The 17,718-nt window shown below is 39.1% G+C and overlaps 1 long non-coding RNA gene and 1 pseudogene across 2 annotated transcripts; one reads left to right on the top strand and one right to left on the bottom strand.

Annotated features, from left to right (window-relative positions):
* The first annotated feature begins 9,836 nt into the window (after window positions 1–9,836).
* On the top strand, window positions 9,837–13,900 carry LOC114313827 (putative inorganic phosphate transporter 1-9; annotated as a pseudogene). Its single transcript, XR_014365328.1, has 3 exons — window positions 9,837–10,572; window positions 12,317–12,716; window positions 13,260–13,900. The product of XR_014365328.1 is annotated as a putative inorganic phosphate transporter 1-9 (transcript).
* Window positions 13,901–15,360: 1,460 nt separating this feature from the next.
* LOC114313828 (uncharacterized) lies at window positions 15,361–16,832 on the bottom strand. Its single transcript, XR_003647295.2, has 2 exons — window positions 16,438–16,832; window positions 15,361–15,573 (listed from the first exon to the last, which is right to left on the bottom strand). It is a non-coding gene; the product is annotated as an uncharacterized LOC114313828 (long non-coding RNA).
* Window positions 16,833–17,718: the final 886 nt, after the last annotated feature.

The following is a 17,718-nucleotide window of genomic DNA, read 5'->3' as shown; positions in this document are numbered from 1 at the left end:
TTTTGCTCTGTTTGTACTCTGTTGCAGCATGGTGATCCAATGCATCAGTGGCCAGTAGTGCACCATAGATGGCTGGCAGACCACCTTTTTGGCAGGCAACATTCATCTATGGCCGGCTGGCCACTGATGTAAACCTCAACAGAATGTTGGTAAAGTGGATCAGAAAGGTTCTGGAAATGTTCAACTCTGCAAACAGAGGCTTTCGAGAGCAAAACAGAGGACTTTTCGGGCGAAAACCGAGCATGTGCATCTTCCACTTCCCAAGGCGGAGTAGTGGCGGCGGAGTTACATATCTTAATTGCTTAGTTGTGTACATTTGTGTTGTAAATTAATTAATTAGTTTACTAGTTAGTTAAAAGTGTTGTAATAATTAGTTAATTAGTTTAGCTTTTTATTCATTTAGTTTGTAATAATTAGTCTAAGTAGCTTAATTAACTTAGCATTAATTAGTTGCTAGTTAGTTTTTCTTTATTCATTTGGACTCTCCTTCGTGAGAGTAAAATGTAATAATGTGTATGTCTTCCAACCCCGTGTCTTTCTCCCTTTTATTTAATCATTTTTGATGGTTAGATTAGGGACATGTTTCAATTAGTATACCTTATGCTTGCATTCATTCATTTGTCTTGCATGCACCAAGGCTCGGCACATCATTCAAACTGCATTGTCCTTTCAATACCTTCTTTGAATACATGTTTAACCGCATGTTATCAAATTGCTTCATATGCCATGCTTAGTAGCCGAGCCTATTCTAATTGCATTCTTCGCATGTGTTGCATTAAGCATCTTGTATAGTTAGGAATCATGCATATTTTTCTATCTCATGTTTTCTTAGCTTGGAGTACTATGTGAGTTTTTAATGCTTTAGGATATTTGTATGAGTGTGAATGTTGTCATGTCTAGCATTCTTGCTAATGCTTACGTGATAAACTGCTTGAATGCCTGTGGATGAAGACTTGTTGTTTGAATTAAAACGATTCAACGAATATGCGTTTTAAGCCCACTTTGTTGAGTGGCAAATTAGTTTTAAGCCCACTATGTTTGGTGGCAAATCCGAAAACTTTAAGCCCACATGAGGTGGCAAATTCAAATCATTTTCACAAACAAACATGAGTTGAATCATTCCAAATTGAGCAAACTAGCCTATGCTTGCTTGTGCGCATCACATAGTAGCTAGTTTAATAACAAGAGCACATAATATTTATAAAAAATCATATTGTAATTAGTAGAGGCCGATCTTTGATTGGGCGAGCAAAGGTGCTCAATTCATGACCTTCTTCTCTCATACCTAAGTTCCCGAGCCGAGGCAACTTTGGTGATGACGGACACGTAGCCTTCGGCACGAGTCATGGGTTTCCTAAATTTCTCCAAAAATAAAATATTTAGGTAGTGACTCTGTATCTGGCAAAGCAGTCCAATTTTGGCACTTTTGATTCAAAATCAATTTTCTAAAATGATTTGCCGGATTTGGACTCTTTGGTATTTACCAATTTCACGTTGCACTTGTGAGATTAGATTCAGAACTGCAGGAGTTCGAACTGTAGGGCTTCTTTTCGAGCTTCCATCCCAGGTTCCCTTTTGTCTTCACAAGATCAGGATCTTCTACTCAAAATTGTTGTGGGATTGAATGTTTCCTTGTCTCCATCCCCATCGTTGCGATTCTTCTCATGTAACTCCTTCATCCGACTCGTCATTGGAAGATATGCATTCCTAGCCTCTTTGAAACTTTTGGTTGATTGTGAGGCATAAAAACACATTTCATTGAAAGAATAACTCAATATTCCATAGCGAGCAGTTTATATTGTAGTGCTATTGTAGACGTCCCCGAACATCCCAGGAGGGAATCCCGTTTTGTTCATTGGGGCTTACTACAGTTCGGACTCAATGTCACGGTCCTGTATCTAATCTCGCAGAGTGCAATACAAGACCGATGAATCCTCAAAGAGTCCAAATCCGGCAAATCGTTTTGAAAAACTGATTTTTAGAAAGAAGTGTCAAACATGGACTGCTTCGCCAGATACAGAGTCGCCACCTAAATATTTTATTTTGGAAAATTTAGGAAACCCTGACTCGTGCCTAAGGCCACGTGTCAGTCATCACCAAAGTTGCCTCGGCTCGGAAACTTGGGTACGATTGGGGAAGGTCACTTCGTGAGCACCCCTACTCGCCCGATCAAATATCGGCCTCTACTAACCATGATATCGAGTTTTTGAAAACACATGTGCTCTTATTCTGGTTATTTAACCTAGAATTACTATGTGATGCGCACAGCAAAACAAGTATAGACTAGATTGCCTAAGTTGAAACAAAGCATCGCATATCCGTTTGTTTTGAAAATGGATTGAAGTTTGCTACTCGCAAGTAGGCTAAAACACGGGTTTCGACGAATTATTCCAACTCAAGCAACCCAACCTTCACCCACAGGCATTCAGGCAGTTATATCACATAAGCACATAACCTCATGGTAACCATACTATCATGACAGTCACTCACACACATGCAAGGATGCTAAAGCATAAATACTTACCGAGTACTCCAAGCCAAAACAGAAACTAGTTAGTAATCAATGCATGATCCTGGTTCATGTTAAGATGGCTAATGCAACACACGCAAAAATGCAACTAGGATAGGCTCGACTATTCTAAACATAGCATATGAAATGCAACAGATAACATATATTCAACTTGAAATTGAAATACAATGCAGTTAGCATGATGCGCCGAGCCCGGTGCATGCAATACAAATGAATGAATGCAAACATGCGAACATATAGATGCTAATTGAAACATGCCCTAAAACTAACCATCATAAGCAGGTAAATAAAAGGGGAGAAAGACGTGGGGTTGGAAGACATACATCACACACATGCACACTTATTACAACATTGCCCTCCTCGGAGGGTCCGAATAAATAATACAGAATCGAAGTAACTAATTATTACACAATACTAGCTAATTAACAAATTAACTAAACTAGCATGTAAACTAAATGAAAGTGGGCTGCCTCGGCTCCGTTTTGGATGACAATGGATGCATGCATGCTCGAGTCGCCTTGCCGAGAAATCCATCGCGATGCCCCGACTCGCCTTTGTTTGCAACTGAACTCAGAAACTTGCACAAAGCTCCAGAAGGCTGAAACTCCACCCTGGGAAGCTGTGGGAAGGCTGCCGACCAGCCCTTGGCCTTGGAGACCACCTGCCGACCACCTTTTGTGGTGGAGACCAAAAGAGGTGGCCGGCCTACCAGAAAAGCTAGTCGGCCGACCAGTTTTTGCCTCCTGTTCCTGGTTTTCTGCAACACAAAGCAAGAGAGAGACATAACAAGGTATTTTCAACAAAATGTGTGCATGACCACTCTCCCCATCATTGCACAAGCTCCAGGGAGTGTAGTCCTCGATCCTCGTGCCATCAATCATGCATCCCGATGCATGATGGCCGAGAAGTCAGATTGCACAACTTGATGTAAAATGAACGCACAAATGAACACAATAAGGCCTAAACTCCATCATGGGTAGTCAAGAGTGTCGGCAATTAGGAATTGAAGCATGTTTCGTCACTTTGAGTACGAAACGTCTCTCGTTTCCCGTGTTTGGACTAGCTCCTATTCCAAACACGATGCAACACACAATGCACGCACCAATGCAACTCTAACATGCAAGCTAAATGCAATGCGACTAAATGATGCAAACATGCAAGGGATGACATGCAAGGGTGCGACTAGCATACGCAATGCTATGAACTAAGAATGGCATACTCAATGCACATGACGCTACATGGCATACGCAATGCACATATGAAAACTATCAATGAGATGATCAAGACATACACAATGCAATGGTCAATCATGCAACAACATGGACTATATGGCATACATAATGCAAGTTGGACTTAAACTAAAATGAATGGGCCTCAGCCACACTCAAATCAGTGGCCAAACATGATGAAATTAAAGGCAGGAACACTCATGCAAACATGCCCGATGCAAGGGACTGAACCTAAGGCATCAAATGCCACTCTACCAAAGCATGGCAAGGGGTGAAATATGGCATACAATCATACATTTTTCATCTCTGAAATGACATGCAAGATGGCCCCGAATCATGCAAACACTTCATACAATGCATGCTAGATGGCCCGAATACCGAAACTAGTGAAGCGCATTACACTAGAGGTACACAAAGCAATGCTCAAATGACCCAACCAGCCCTAAACAGTCCCTATGCAGGTCCTAAACAGTGGGAAAATGGTCTAAAATGCTGGCTCAAAATGCAAATAAATGGGGCTCATGCAATGGTCCAAAAACGAGGCATACAAGCACGACTCTCAAACGCATTTAAAGAGTGGAAAACATGGGAATATGGCATACATGTAAGCTCTGAAATGTGATGCACAATGGCCCCAAAACATAGAAACACCTCAACATAAGTATGCAATAGGCTCCAAAACTCAAAGCTAGGCAAGGGTATTGAACTACAACCATGCATAGCAAGCATCATTCGACTATGAGGCATAAAAAAAGAGCTAAGGCAGTCTAAAACATGCATAAAATCAGGTTAAGGCATGGCCAAAAAGTGCTAGAATCAAGGGCCAAAACAACATACAATACAAGCTAGTGAAGAGGGTTTACACTACAAGTATATTAACCATTCAAGAGGCCACTAAACCAGCAAAATTCAGAGGTATGACATGCCAAATAAAGCCCAAAAACTCACTGAAACATGGTCTATGCATGCAAGAATAAGATACTCCTTTGATAGGCTATGAAGAGGGTTGTTCTACACATGCAAGATGGACACCCAATATGACAAAACCAACTCTGGACAGAGGTTATTCAAGCCCTAAAACTCACTGAAAAGGGCCTGAAACATGGCTTGGAAGCATGCACACATGGGCTCCCTTGTTAGGCCAAATATGCTAGAAAACAAAACAAGGGGTGAGAGGGTTACCCCTCTCTGATTTTGGCTCTCAAAATAGTATGCTAGCCACTGAAAATCCACTGGATTTTAGTAGCTAGAAGGCCAAACAAAGATCAATGCAAAGGTCTAAGTGCATGGCTCAAAACAAGGTGAAAACAAGCATGCAAGGGGGTAGATGACCCCCAACAGAAAAATGATCTTAAACAAACATGTTAAGGACCTCAAAATAAGACTTTTTTTAGTTTATGACAAAGCTCAAATATGATTTCAAATAGAGCTAAGATATGAAGCAAAATAAAGACCAAAAGGGGAAATAGGGTGTTACCCTTGTAGTCAAGAACTCCAGCAGCTTCTGGACCAAAAAAGTAACTCCTTAGCCTCTGAAAAAAAGCTCCAAGAACCTTAGAGTGATGGTAGAGGGGTTAGGCTAGGAGGTGGTATGTAAAGGTCCAAGAACAAGGGACTTTGGAGTTTGAAATAGAGAGATAGAGAAGGGTGTATGTACATGCCTTAACCAAATTTTCTGAACCTTTGCCAAAGAGGGAGAGGGTCTCTCTTATAGAGGAACAAAGGTCCAAGCTTCCTCAAGAAGCTTGTGCAAAGGTCCCTTTGCACAAGCTTCTTGAGGAAGCTAGAGCAAAAGGGGTCAAGCTTCTTCAAGAAGCTAGAGCTAAAGGGTCAAGCTTCTTCAATAAGCTAAAAAAGGTTCAAGCTTCTCTTAGAAGCTTAGAGCAAAGGGCCAAGCTTCTTTAAGAAGCCAAAACAAGGTTGTCAATCCTCCATACACGTGTATGGAGGATACAGTCTGTGCCTTCCAACTGGCACAGCTGGCACACACTCACAGAGACAAAAAAAGGAGGAAGCTGGCCGACCAGTTCAGGTGGTCGGCCGACCACTCCCCCTGGTCGGCCGACCGGTTCAAAAGGTTTAAGTGAGCAAAATGTGGTCGGAAGCCCTAATTGGTGGTCTCCCAAGTGAGTGCAAGCTAGTGGTGTGGTGAGAGACCAGCAATTATGGCCCAAAAGTGAGGGAGACCAACTATCTGACAAGAAAACCGGCCGACCAGGAAAAGGTGGTCTCCAAGGAGAAAAGGTGGTCTCTCACCCTAGTACCACCTTCCAAACAATGAAAATAGGGTCCATGCCAAAAATGAACCAAGACGGATGCAAAACGAGGGTTCGGGGGCCAAAATGCACGGCCGGAGGCCCCGAAAACTGACTGTTAAGCATCGAAAGTGACGTGCGACTACGAAGGTGGTCTCCTGGGCCACAGTGTCCCTCTAGAGAGAGAAAACAAGGTGTGTGCCAAAAACCGGAGCAAACGGAGAAAGTTAACCGGTCTCGAACCGAAGCGCACGGCCAACGACTCCGAAAACTAGAAACTGGTCTCCAAACGGGAACAATGGTCTACGACCACGAAAAGTAGCCTACGGCCACTAAGAGATGGTCTACGAGACCTCTTATTCCCTTCAGGAAGAGAAAACAAGACCTAGTTCGCAAACCGAGGCAAAGCACAAAAGGGTCCCAAAGTCCGAGGATAAGGCTCTCAGCTAAATTTCGAAACTTCAGAACGAGCACAACATGCACCATCACCGAGCGCTCAATCGATGACGTCTGAATCTTAAGGTCGGTCAAAAATAGGGTGTCTACAGCTATCAATTGACGGTTGACGAAATAGCTGGCCATCCTTACTTGTAGCCCTTGTCCAACTATGCAGCATAGAAGTTGGGGGAATTTGCATTAAATTTTTAGCTTTCATAACACATATCATGTGACAGCAAGGTAGCCCAAACGACTCAAACATCATGCAAGAACATATCATTGTGGCATCCACTGGATTGTGTGTTACTATCCACGATCTATCATTCACCTTGTACTTATGAATATAGTAGTATTTCTGACCATCCGGCAAAGGGAACACGTCCTTCACATTCAACTTCCCCCCTTCTAAGATTTCATCACGGAACATTTTAAATATATTCCGGGTAAATAGCTCAGCTCCATGTCTCTCTACATCTTATAATGGAGTAATCAATATCGAAAAAGTGTTATTTGTTTCGGCATCATCTCCAGCCTCGTTATACCTTATCCTTGCAAGAGCCCGATCATAGTGCCTAACAAATTCATATAGCTTCAATTTATGTTGGAGGAAGGGATTGAAATAAGCATTCATACTCTTCGAGCACTAAGTGCTCTTCATCCCAGTAAAGAAATGGCTACGCATATATACCTCAGCCCACATACGACACTTCTCATATGTCTCCAACACCCAACTATTGTTTTTAAGTCCAAATTTTTCAACCATTCTCATTCAACCATCCTCAAACTTTGCCTCATCCGTTTCCATCTCTATGCACTGCTTGAAAGCATAGCAAAGCCATTTTTGTGAACATTTGACATAGCATTTTTCCCAAGATGCCAATTACATAATCGATGTCTTGCGTTTGGAAATACTCTTCTAATTGCCTCTCACATCGCCTTATCGCCATCTGTCAGTACGGACACAGATGCGTTATTATCCATCGCCTCCATAAATGTTTCCAAAACCCATGTGTATGTATCAATTGTCTCATTAGCTAGCAAAACACATGCAAATATCGTAGTTGTGAAGTGGTTAGTCACACCAGCCAATATGACAAAAGATTTCCTGTACACATTGGTACGGTAAGTTGAGTCAAATATCAACACATCACCAAACTTTGTGTAGTCAGCCTGCAATTTCAAATCTGCCCAAAACAGATTTTGTAACTTGTTATCCTTACACACATCATACTTGTAAAAAAAACGTAGGTCAACATCAAGTTTTGCACATAGATAAACCAAAGCACCTCGCGCATCACCATCCTCAACTTCTGCTCTACGTTTGGCTTAAATGTGGTTGTGCAAATCCGTATGGATGAAACCAACATTCTCATAACACCTGGATTGATTTACCATATAGTCCATGGTTTGGCTAGTCTTCACACCGACGTTGCGCATAGCCATTGCTTGAGCTTTGTCGGCGCTGTTTAAACCCCGATGTGACCTCAAATACATCACACAGTGTTGTTCTACGAATTCATGGTTGTGGTCTGCGATGAAGTGAGTCATAACATACTTTCCCCCTTCACCAGCCTCTGGATCGTACCATATGCGAAATTATGCTTTGCAACCTATTCTTGTTAATGCCTTGGGAGCTCTTCTCTTTTCTGCAACACGGTCCAAGTATTTTGGTAATCTCTGACCTTCCCTTGAACACAACCATAGACTACTAACAATCTTTCCCTGTTTATTTGTGTTAAATCTGGATTTTCGTATACTAAATCCCTTGGCTTTAACATACGCATTGTAGAAAGTTTCTCCATCTTTGACCGAATCAAATTTCTGTTCCAGAACAGCACATTCAACCTCACTAACCATGTCATCGCCATGAGCATCATCAACCATTTCTTGTTTCACATCGGCTCGGCCATCTTCAACGTTTATGTTGGTTGCTTCTTCATTGCGCGAACCAATTTTGCAACCATGACAACGTTCCACCCGACTTTCATTGATTAAACGAATGTCATCTGCTTCATTTGGAATGTCATAATCAACGCATTCACTTTTAACTTCGGCTGGGGTCATACTGTACATGACATTAGTACAAACAATTACTTTATGACTAAAAAATGTTAACACAAACACAAACATGACATTTTAACATGGTTGGATTGTTTATGCAAACACAAACACTCGATTGAGAAAGAGAGAGGTTACTTGGCGATGGAACGGTTTCAGTTTGAGCGAAACATAGATGGATTGAAGTTAGGATGAGGGTTTAGTTGAGGAAAAATCGCTGAAGTGAAAAGGCCAGAGAGAGAGAGAGGGAGGGAGACAGCTTCATACCTGATATCTTGTTGAAGAGAATACCTTCACTTCAGCAATGGAACCCCACAAAGCCTTGTAGTTCCGTTGTTGTTAGAAATCAAGGGTTATACTGTTCCCTACAGAGCTTCGTCAATGAAACCTAACAGGGGCTTGTTGTTGTTAATGAAAACCAAGAGTTACACTCGCAACCTTATAGAGATGAAGACAAGAAGAGAGAGAGACAGAGAGAGTGAGTGAGGAAAGTGGGATGCAATCATGCAAAAAGGAGGATTAACCGGTTGCCCCGGTTTCACATTTTTTACAATTAAACAATTCAATAGTCTTGATCAATTATTGTAATCTAACGGCTAAAAATTGGATTGCATATGGTGTGCAACCTTAAAGGGGTTGCACACTTAAACAGCTCCCAAGGAAAAAAGTTTAAATTGTTTCAAATTAGATGTCAAGTTCTTAATTAAAAAAAGAATTATTTCAGTAAATTATTTTAAATTAGATGTGAACTTGTGTATCACTTGAATGAAAATGAATAAACTATTTTAATTTTTAATTTTAGTATAATTTCTGTTAGAGTTAAATTGATACAATTAGAAGAAATTAGTAATTAAATTGACACACTAGAGAAAGTAGGGTGAGTAAAATAAGTTTCAATAATTTGTGCATCCAAACACAGCCTATGAAGAATAGAAAACATCACCGATTTTAACCGTAGGAGAAACCCAGAACAAGTAACGACAAAGGGAAGGGAAGGGAAGGGAAGGGGAGGAAAGTGAAACCTTCCGATCAAGTTCCACCAAGTCCATATCATTTTCAAAATTACTAATTAAGAAAGTGATATTGGCATCAGATAGGACAGTCTTTATTCGCATTTTTCTTGGAATCATGGACTCCTTCCTATTAGTCACCACTCCATGGTTGTCTTCCGTCCTCAACGAAGCTCCCTCGTATCGTGTCGTATCTTCTTTGATCAACCCCACCTCCACACCGCCCCAACTTTGCTAATATATATATATATATATATATATATACATATAATACAAACAACGTCACACAACACACTCATTCATGCGACGCAACATCAAGGAAGGGAGCTTCCTTCGTCGAGGTTTGAGTATCAATAATGGCGTATAAAGTCCTTTCAGCGCTCAACACTGCGAAGACGCAATACTACCACTTCAAAGCCATCATAATCGCCGGCATGGGACTGTTCACCGACAGCTACGACCTCTTCTGCATCCCTCCCATCACGAGACTCATTGGTCGCAGATACTACGACAATCCTGATCCCAACAAGCGTTACGAAGTCCCCATCCCTATTAGCTCCACCATGGTCGCCGTTTCTCTCTTGGGGACCGTGATCGGCAAGCTCGTTTTCGGACACCTTGGTGATCTCGTCGGACGACGCCGAGTCTACGGCCTCGCATTGATGCTGATGGTGCTCAGTTCTATTGGATGTGAATTCTCTATATGCACCTCTCAGACGTGTGTGTTGTGGAGTTTAGGCTTCTTTAGGTTTTTGCTAGGGGTGGGGATAGGAGGGGATTACCCGTTGTCGGCGACTATAATGTCGGAGTTCCTCAAACAAGAGGACGAGAGAAGCGTTCATAGCGGCGGTGTTCTCCATGCAGGGGTTGGGGATACTGGTGAGCTCGACTGTCACGATGGCGGTTTGCACCATCTTCAACGCTGGGACAAAACCGCCCAAGGATCGGACGCCACCGGAGGCAGACCTGGCATGGAGGCTCATACTCATCATTGGTGCCATTCCGGCTGCTATGACATTTTGCTGGCGTATGATGATGCCTGAAATTGCCAGGTTTTACATTTCTCTCTCGAAAAACTTGTTATCATCCATAACATAATTATAATTTATTGTTTACAATTTACTAAAACATCAAACAAAAATTGTCTACAAGAACACATTTGCAGATGTAGAGGGAGGGTTAACAATTTATATATATAATATATGAGATACAAAAAAAAATATATATATATATATATATAGGGAAAATTATTTATGCTATATACGAAAAACTTATGTTTCCATAAGTCTTGTAGGAAGTTTGTTGACACATTTACCCTCAATATTAGTTGTTAATATCATAAATAATAGTAAAATCATATATAGGAAATTGCATGTTACCATAGATCATATCTATATAAACGTAACGTAACGTGACACCTATATGAACGTAACGTGACACCTATGATCTATGGCAACATTCAATTTCTTAATATAGGAAATTGAATGTTACCATAGATCATATCTACATAAACGTAACGTAACGTAACACCTACATAAGCGTAACGTGACACTTATGATCTATGGCAACATTCAATTTCCTATATAGGAAATTGAATATTACCATAGATCATATTTATATGAAACATAACGTGACATCAACATAAACCAGCAACATTTCACATTCAATTTAAAAAAAATAAAAACTCATTAAGTTTGCGAAACGTAACGTTTATGTAGGTGTCACGTTACGTTACGTTACGTTTATGTAGGTGTCACGTTACGTTACGTTTATGTAAGTGTCACGTCACGTTATGTTTATGTAGGATCTTGTGGAATACATTTCTATCTAAATAAGACTTAAGACTCTATAAAAAATTACATAAGATTTAGCCTACCATAAGTGTCTGAAAATGGACTTATAAATAAATCTCCCATATATATATTCTTTTAAATTGAAATTGTAATTAATTATAAAATTATGGATCGAATCAGAATGAAAGGTCGGTTTATTTGAAGAAATAAGACAAAATCCTCTATTGAAAAAATTAAATTAAATTGTACAAAATCATTCATTAGAAAAATTAAATTAAATTATACAGTCTGGTTTAGATAAAATGAATTTATGTTTTTTTTTTTTTTTTTTTTTTTTTGTCATCTCAGCGTTGGACAAGTTCGGAACATCGGAGATTTCAAAGATTTTTTTGACTTTGGATTTTTTTTTGCCCTTGCCCACCCCGCCCAATAGTGTCCATTGGACAGGAGGATTTTCTGGGTGGATAAATAATACTGATCTTACCGAGGTTTTTTTTTTTTTTTTAATATTTTAAATGTGCGAACGTTGTTTTCAAAGTGGGAAGTGTTCATTGGGGAGCTTTGTACTTGCAGTTTCATATCCTATACATATGTACTCACAGCCCCAACAGCGTAAGCTGTTTGTGCCTTGAAAAAAAAAAAAAAAAAACAGCGTAAGCTGCAATGTATGAAAAATTTATGATTGAATGATGAAACATTACTTTTAAATAAAGTACTCATTAAATTGGTTTTTATTAAAAAAAAATTGTCACCCTAATTAATTGTTTGACGATGAAAACTGTAATTCACCCTATTACTTTGTATTGGCGTGGAAATTATTTTAATCATATTAGATTGAGGACCAAAACTGACATAGAGATTATGGAAGAATCGAAACCAGACTCCTTATTAAGAGATTAGAGTTTGTCGGATCATAACTGTTAACAAAGTTCTCTGTTTTAAACTGCTTTAGTCACTTTTATATATTCTATCAAGTTGTTTTTGGGTTGTTAATTGTTCACAGATATACAGCCTTGGTGGAGCAGAATGTGCTGCAAGCAGCCAAGAACATGGAGAAAGTGCTCGTCGTATCCCTGAGTCAGATTGCAGAGGACTCTGAGTTCCCACCAAATCCACCACCACCTTTTTACCCATTCTTTTCCAAAGAATTCTTCAATCGCCATGGCCGCGACCTCTTCTCTTGCGCTGCCGCCTGGTTTCTGGTTTACATTGTTTTTTACAGCACCAACCTCGTTCAGACTCAGATAAATGACAAACAGTTCAAAGACAAGCTGAAAGTGAATGTTTATGAAGATGCATTCAACGTTGCGAAATTCCAAGCAATGATCGCACTTTGCTCCACCATCCCAGGCTATTGGGCCACTGTCTTCCTCATTGATCGCATTGGTAGAGTCAGAATTAGGGCTGTTCAAAAATCCGTTCAAACCGGTAATTCGGACCGAACTAGACCGAATCGTACGGTTTGATTCGGTTCTATTAAGAATTGATTTGGTTTGGTTCGGTTATATTAAGAATGGATTTTATGAAAAAACCGCGGTTCGAACCGAACCGAACCGAATTTTAAAAGATATATATATATATATATATAATATCAAGTTTTATTTTTATTAATTGGTTTTTTATAAATTTTAATGATATTAGGATGATATAGATATGTAATATTAAGTAATGCCTTAATATTATTAGTTTTTATCATGAGTTAAATGTAATTAGTTTGAGTAATTATTTTGCTAATATTAACAATTTGTTTTTGTAAATAGAAATTTTTGGAACCGTAAACCAAACCGAAACCGAACTGTTTTTTCGGTTTGGTTCTGGTCCAGTTTTACAAGTGTAACGGTCTGGTCTGGTTCTCAAAATCACAGAACCGTTAGGATTGGTTCGGTTCTTGGATTTTCTCAGAACCGAACCAATCCGGACCGTGTACACCCCTAGTCAGAATCCAGACGATAGGCTTCTCCTTCATGGCTCTTGCCTTATTTGCCATTGGGATACCCTACTCTAACAACTGGTACAAAAACACCAAAAATATAGGCTTTCTCATACTATACGGCCTCACATTCTTCTTCTCAAATTTTGGGCCAAACACCACCACTTTCATAGTTCCTGCAGAGCTTTTCCCTGCCAGATTCCGTTCCACATGCCATGGGATTTCAGGGGCTTTCGGAAAGGTTGGGGCGATTATTGGGTCGGTCGGGTTTCTTTGGGCTACTAAAAAGAACAAAAATGGAGAATTGACCCAACACTGATGACAATAGCGTTGGTGCTTCTGGGCGGAGTCTGCATTGTGGGAATGATCATAACCTACTTGTTTACAAGGGAAACTGTGGGGAGATCATTGGAGGAGAATGAGAATGAAGACGAAACACAAGAGCTTTGTTTCTTGAGGTGTTGTACGGATTCATGCCTCCGCTGTCCCTCTAATTCTGTCCGTGAAGTTGCTGTCTCTATGTCTACATCTGCATGAACATAAAACAACACAACACTAGGTTTGATCCAACTTTGTTACTTGGCTTCCTCTCATTAGATGTTTTGTGGACTCTTGTGAGACGCTTCTTGTTTTGAAAATCTGTGTACAACCATTTTAACAGTTAAATGCTTTTCTTATTACATTTTGTTTATTACTCAACTTGGTACGTCCAATGTTGTGTGATGGTGCAATGGGTTCAATTGAACCCAAATACAATCACAAGACCTCTGTTTCTTGAGGTATTTTACGGATTCGTGCCTTCACCATCGCTCTAATTCCACTCGTGAAGTTGCCACTGCATCTACATGGAACATAGCACAGCACTAGTTTGATCCAACTTTTTTACTTCGACATCCTGTGCTTCCTCTCATTTGATGTCCTGCGAATTTTTACTGTTACGCTTCTTTTTTTTTTTTCTTGTGAATTATGTATTTACAACAATGCTATCTTTTTTACTCCATTTTGTTTATCACTTTTTAACCGATAAATTCAGATTTGTTCAGGTGACATCATCTTCTTATGTGGGGTCACTAGTCAATAAAATACTAGGGGTTAAGTGAACAATCTCATCTCACATTAACCCAACCATGTAATCCCACTACCTCAATATTTGAACATTCATTGATTGGAGATACCACCACATGCAGAGCCCGTTACTTCAGCACAATAGAATTGAAGTCAGGATATATCACCAAGTGCAAGTGCTGGAAGGTGTCGGAAAATCGTGCCAACTATTCTAATATGTGAGAGATTCAAGATAGCGGAGGAAAGAGAGATTCTCCCTCTCCTTCTCCTTCACCAAAAGCATGCAGGGACAAAGTATAGGTTTGTAGGATCTGACAACTTTCTCCCACTAGATGGAGACTACTGCCTGGAAAGAGTGGACAGGGTATGGAATTGGTAATATCTGATGTTTAAACATAGCCTCAAACCTTGATTATATGTTGATAAACCATATCCCAATAGCACCTTATGAAGAAGGATCATTGCTCTGGCTAACTTCCTCTCCCCCATACTACTTGGAACGTGGCCATGCAAAGAAGAGGAATTGTGGTAATTGGAAATTACTGAAAGAGTCGATGCAAGTTAACCAAAAGAGGATGAGTCCATCTATACCACCAAAGGTACTTACACACTCATTGAAGTTGATAATAACTTCCAAGACCAGGACGGGGACCTCAAGCTTGCTTTGGTTCAAAACTAATGGGCCGAAAGAGGTTTTGGATACATTCCATCATGTTTTGTGTTGTCAAGTTGCCAACACACTAAACAAATATATGCCTATATATATATACCAGAATATGCATTTCTTTGTAGCTGCAAAATACCTATAAAACTCTTAAAAAATTCTTGACATAACTTCTGCAAAAAACATTTATGCTGTGTTTGGTTGAGGGATTTGCGAAAGGGCTTTGGAAAAGGAAAGGAAAAAGGTGTGTAAAACTATGTGAAATATAGATATATTTTATTCACATTTCATTTACCTTTTTTCCTTTTCCTTTCCAAATTCTCCAACCAAACACCGCATTAGTGAAAGTTCAAAGCACACATTCCACATACTGACTGAGATCCATAAATTCCACGATGAAATTAAAGGAGCATCTTGCATTTATCAAATTCAACTATGCATTGTTGGGAAAGCATTACACAAAGCTGCTCAAAGTTCTTCAAAGGAACAGAAAGTAATTTGTATTCCGATAACAGCAAGAAAGAAGAGCTATCAGGATTATTACATACCAGAACCATCCAACTGAGCCCAGCACAGCTCCAAAGATAGCAATCAAAAGTCCCTGCACCCAGAGGCATTACACCAGGTAAGCTGCAATTCATAGAGTAATCCCTATTTGAACGATCTGATGGCAATAAAATAAGTAGAACAATACTACAACAACTTGTACTTTCTGATTTGATTAATCAGATAGAAATTTCATGGCTCATGGCTCCCATACACCCCAAACATGAGCCACCGGACATTTCAACAAGTTGGGGCCTCTACAAGTTGTAAGGAAGGAAGGTCATTGATGAACTACAGTGCAGCTCAGCTTTATCTGCAAATCCAATTGCTTACTAGTCCAAAAATAGAAATTACAGGAAGAGTGACATGAAATTGACCATGCAACTAGACATCACTTCTAAGATTTAGCAATTAGCACAGTAATTAACATGACAATCACCTCCTATAACACTGATATTTAATTAATGAACTCCGCTATTAACAATGGATATGATAGTCGTCTCGTAACTTTGCCGGTCCCAAGCCTGGGTTATGTGTTGGGTAGCCGACAATCAACACATAAAAAAGCTTCTAGGATCCCTTATGAAATGAATCTACTTTGAATCGTTTAAAGGCTAGGTTATTCACGGGATTTAAGGCTTGGCTTGGCTTGGTATGGTAGTCGTCTCGTCACTAACTTTATTCCTTCCATAGAAATTTTCATGAATTTCAATTCTCAAATCAAACAAGTGAATAAGATGACAACACGTAAGATCAATTATCATGAAAAACAAATAGATTATTACAGAACAGAAAAACCCTAGATCAAGGGGAAAAAAAACCAATTATCAAGAGAAATCATATCAATAGAACAAATTAGATCAACGCAAAAGCTCTAAAATAAAGGCGAATTGTAAGTAAAGGAAGGAAGGAAGCGAACCGTAAGATTAGGGACGAAGAAGAGATCTACATGGACATGGACTTAGAAGAAGAGGATGATTGAAGATGATGTTTGTTGGAAGAAGAAGAAGAAGAAGAAGAAGCGTAATGGGGAGGAGAGTAGATGAGAGCAGCGACCATGGCTCCCGGAAGCACCGCGTACTTTGCCAGCACCGCCAGCTTTGCTACCAATGGCTCCCCCCTCATCATCATCATCATTATCAACGCAATTATTTCTTTATTTTCGTGAAAACACTCGACGCTGCTGATGCACATTTCCAACTCCACATAAACTTGTTGAGAGTAATGCCTCGTTTGGAGGTTGCTATTTCAATAGGTTATTGTAATTTTTGATTATTTTAGTAAGTTAATATATTTGTGTTTAGGAAGAAAGATAAAAAAAATTTATAGTTGGATATGATATTTATGAGATAAAAAGTAAAATGATTATAGATTTAATATAATATTTTATCTTCTTAACTATTTTAGTTTATTTTATTTTTATAAATTTTAGCCCAAAAAGCAAGAAAAAAAAAAGAAAAAACACTTTGCCAAACAAGACCAAATTACCATTTGCCTTCATTAACTTAAAGTTAATTATAACAAGGCCCCTTAACTATTAACAAATATTATTTTACTCCTTATCTATAAAAGTCATACAAATATACCCCATCTGGAAGTGGTTTAGAGAAGAGTTGAAAGTGATACTCCCTCCGTCCCAAAATATTAGTCCCTTATTCCATTTTTCATTGTCCCAAAATATTAGTCACTCTTCAAAAATCAAGTACAAAAATAATATAAATTTCCTATTTTACCCTTCTTTTAAATTAATAAACAACATAAAAAGTACAATTATGCATTGATATTCCCAAAAAATGTACTATCAAAAGGATAATTTTGGAAAATCAACTTTTTTCAAATGCAATAATTGTACTACCAAAAAAAGTTGGATTCCCCAAAAGGGACCATTATTTTGGGACGGAGGGAGTAACTTTTATAATTGATAGACTAAGGCCAAGTTTGGGAAGACTAAAAAAGTGTACTTTTTGTCTTTTTGGACTAAAAAATTGAGGTTGAAAATATGGATGTTTGGGTTAACTTTTTGACTTTTTATTGAAAAATGTGTAATAAAAAATTGTAAAAATTGATTTGTAGGGAAAAATTTGAATTGAGAGTTGTGCAGCCGTAATTGTTGACTTTTGGTGAATAGTGTTAACTTTTTAGCTTTTTGAGTAACTTTTTGACTTTTTGACTTTTTTGGATCTTCCCAAACTTGACCTAA

The sequence above is a fragment of the Camellia sinensis genome, chromosome 3, assembly GCF_055761805.1.
Source record: "Camellia sinensis isolate YWXY chromosome 3, ASM5576180v1, whole genome shotgun sequence".
Classification (NCBI taxonomy): domain Eukaryota; kingdom Viridiplantae; phylum Streptophyta; class Magnoliopsida; order Ericales; family Theaceae; genus Camellia; species Camellia sinensis.
This window is presented reverse-complemented; position numbering and strand designations above follow the sequence as displayed.